This window comes from Gadus chalcogrammus, chromosome 6 (genome assembly GCF_026213295.1).
Source record: "Gadus chalcogrammus isolate NIFS_2021 chromosome 6, NIFS_Gcha_1.0, whole genome shotgun sequence".
Lineage (NCBI taxonomy): Eukaryota > Metazoa > Chordata > Actinopteri > Gadiformes > Gadidae > Gadus > Gadus chalcogrammus.
The window spans coordinates 10,107,626-10,110,125 of record NC_079417.1 but is presented as its reverse complement, the minus strand read 5'-3'; positions in this window follow the sequence as shown (position 1 = coordinate 10,110,125).

The window sequence follows — 2,500 nt, the reverse complement described above, 5'->3', positions numbered from 1 at the left end:
TGTGTGGTTTTGTTGGCCTTTGTTATGGGGTCGTCGTCACATGTTGATTCATCACCAAAAATATTATGTGTATCTCTGCTTTGAGTAAAGGATATTGTCTCTGTCGTTTTTTTAATTACTTTGCATTCACTCCAATGTAAGGGTGTAAAAGTGTATATTTTTCATAGTATTATGTTTTATGGATCATTATCTATCAATGTGAGCTCTTGAAGCCATCTTGAATGTCCGAGCTGTAAAACAAAATAAAAAAAATAAAAAAATCTTTGGTTGAGATTTTTTGTCCCCATAATGTCTGACATATTAAAATACTTTTATGCACAAAACATGCACAAAAAGTTGTCGTGATATGAAATTGATTGTTTTTCTTCAGCAATAAATAAACACTTTGTCTCACTGATTTATGTTTACTATTATTTACAACATTTTGCCATCTTTAATTGGACTAAAAATTGTTGGTATCAATTCCACTTTTAATATAATTCAATAATTTCTTACATGGCTATTTTGGATTGGCACAAATCAATCCATGTTTAATGTAAAACAAATATTTTGCTGGTTCAGTTTGGAATGAAACACACAATATCTGTTTGCACAAACAATGTATGAATATCTTGTATTTCCTCAAACGGAATGTCTCATGAACTGCTTTCCAAGTTCACATCATTTTATTAAACATATTTAGCATAACAAAACCATTGCTGAGTTCTAAATAATCCAGAGTATTGGTTTGTGAAGAATGGAGGATAGACAGATGAGGATGTGAGCCAGGACACACGACCGATGCATGGACGTCCTCAAAGCCTGGAGGGCAGGACGACAACGGTGACACTGAGAGGCCTGTCTGGAGCTGAGCTGAGGTGGCGACAAAAATAGTCTGGCCAAAGAGGCTGGTTAGAGGGGGGGGTTGCGTACGAGAGGGGTTATCTATTGGTGCTCTCTGAGTTGTGTTTGGTTAGAGGTACAAAGAGGGGGGGGGGGGGGCCCAAAGGGGAGGGTGGTGGTAGGAGGTCGGGGGAGGGTGGGGCTGAGGGTGGGGGTGGTGGGGTTGCAGGTCAGGGACTGATAGCCCACAGGGCTGGCAGAACCTCGGGCCATGAAGCATGCAGCCAACTTTCCAGTCAACACATGACTCAGTCAGCAGAGATGAGCCCGAAATAAATGGCTTCCCTGTTCCAGGCGGAACCACACCCTCCCGCGGTTTCTCCCAGGGCAGCGTGGGCAGGCGAGGCGGCCGCCCCCTCGGGGGTTTTGCGGGGCCGGTCGACAGGGCTGGTGTGGGAGGGAGGTGGTGGGTGGGGTGGGGCGGGGCGGGTCGTGGGGCCCCAGTGGGGCCCGGCAGCGAGGTGAACACAGGCGGAGGCGGGGGGGTTGTGGGGGCGTGCCCAAGGTTCCCGAAATGGTACCATTAGGGCGAGGACCTGGCAACCCCTCAGTCTTCATATTGTTTATTGTTTACCCGAAACGGCCATGGTAAACAATGGCACGCCCTTTCTGTGGCATTGGCTGGGCGCTGCAGACCGACCAATGGGATCGGGCTCCGGGCAGCGCCACCTCCTTTTGGCCACGCTCCCGCCGTTCTGTTTTGCGCTCCCAGCGAGGCTCTTCGGAGGGGTCCCGGGCTATTCTCAGTGGTCTTTGCCCTCCCCCCCGCCCCTCTCCCTCCCTGGGATCGATCCCAAAGCCCAAAGACCATGTGACACGTCGTCGCTCATCTAGTGTCACATACACGAAAAAACGAAAAAACGCTGACTGACTGACTTGCTAACTGCAGTAGACCACTGCACTCGCCGTCGGAGCTTCTTGACAGAACACCAAGTGGTTTGGCCCGGGGAAGGTACCAGGGAACCAAAGGGACATTTTGGCCTCTGCCTTAGTTTTATTTCCCTGCACTCTTCCCCTCCTAACCCCTGCTTTCTCCCTTACGTGTATGGCACGTGTCCCCGCCCAGGATGGCTCTCGTTAGCTGTCAAGCGTCGTCTTTATTAGCGCGCTGGCGTGTCGGGGGGGGGGGAGTGACAAGAGAGAGCCGGGAGTCAGTCTTTCATTACCCCTGGCGGAGGCAGTGTCATTCTCGCCATATATTATTCATATTCTCTTTAACCAGGTAGAAGTGGCCTCAGAGCCGCCCACAGATACAATACATCACAGCCGCCCTAGGATTTATTTTTTTATTATAAACGCATGATGAAAAAAACGTATATGTTCAAAGAAAAATGGTTTGGGATGTTTTATTGTTTTCAGCAATTGTTTGCTGAGAACCTTGTTATTTGAGCAAATCCAATAGTTGGACATTACATGTTACTCAATGTTATTGGGCAGTCTGCGTTAACCACAGTACCCATCTCCTCTTACATCCAGAATGAAGAGAGAATTTTCTGTTTTTGATACTGAAATGCAAACGATTTCTTTGTTTATTGCCAGGAAAGAAAACAAATGCTAATCATCATGCAATTAATTACAAGAATATGATAGAATTGAAAAGTTTTTTGTTTGTTATTGT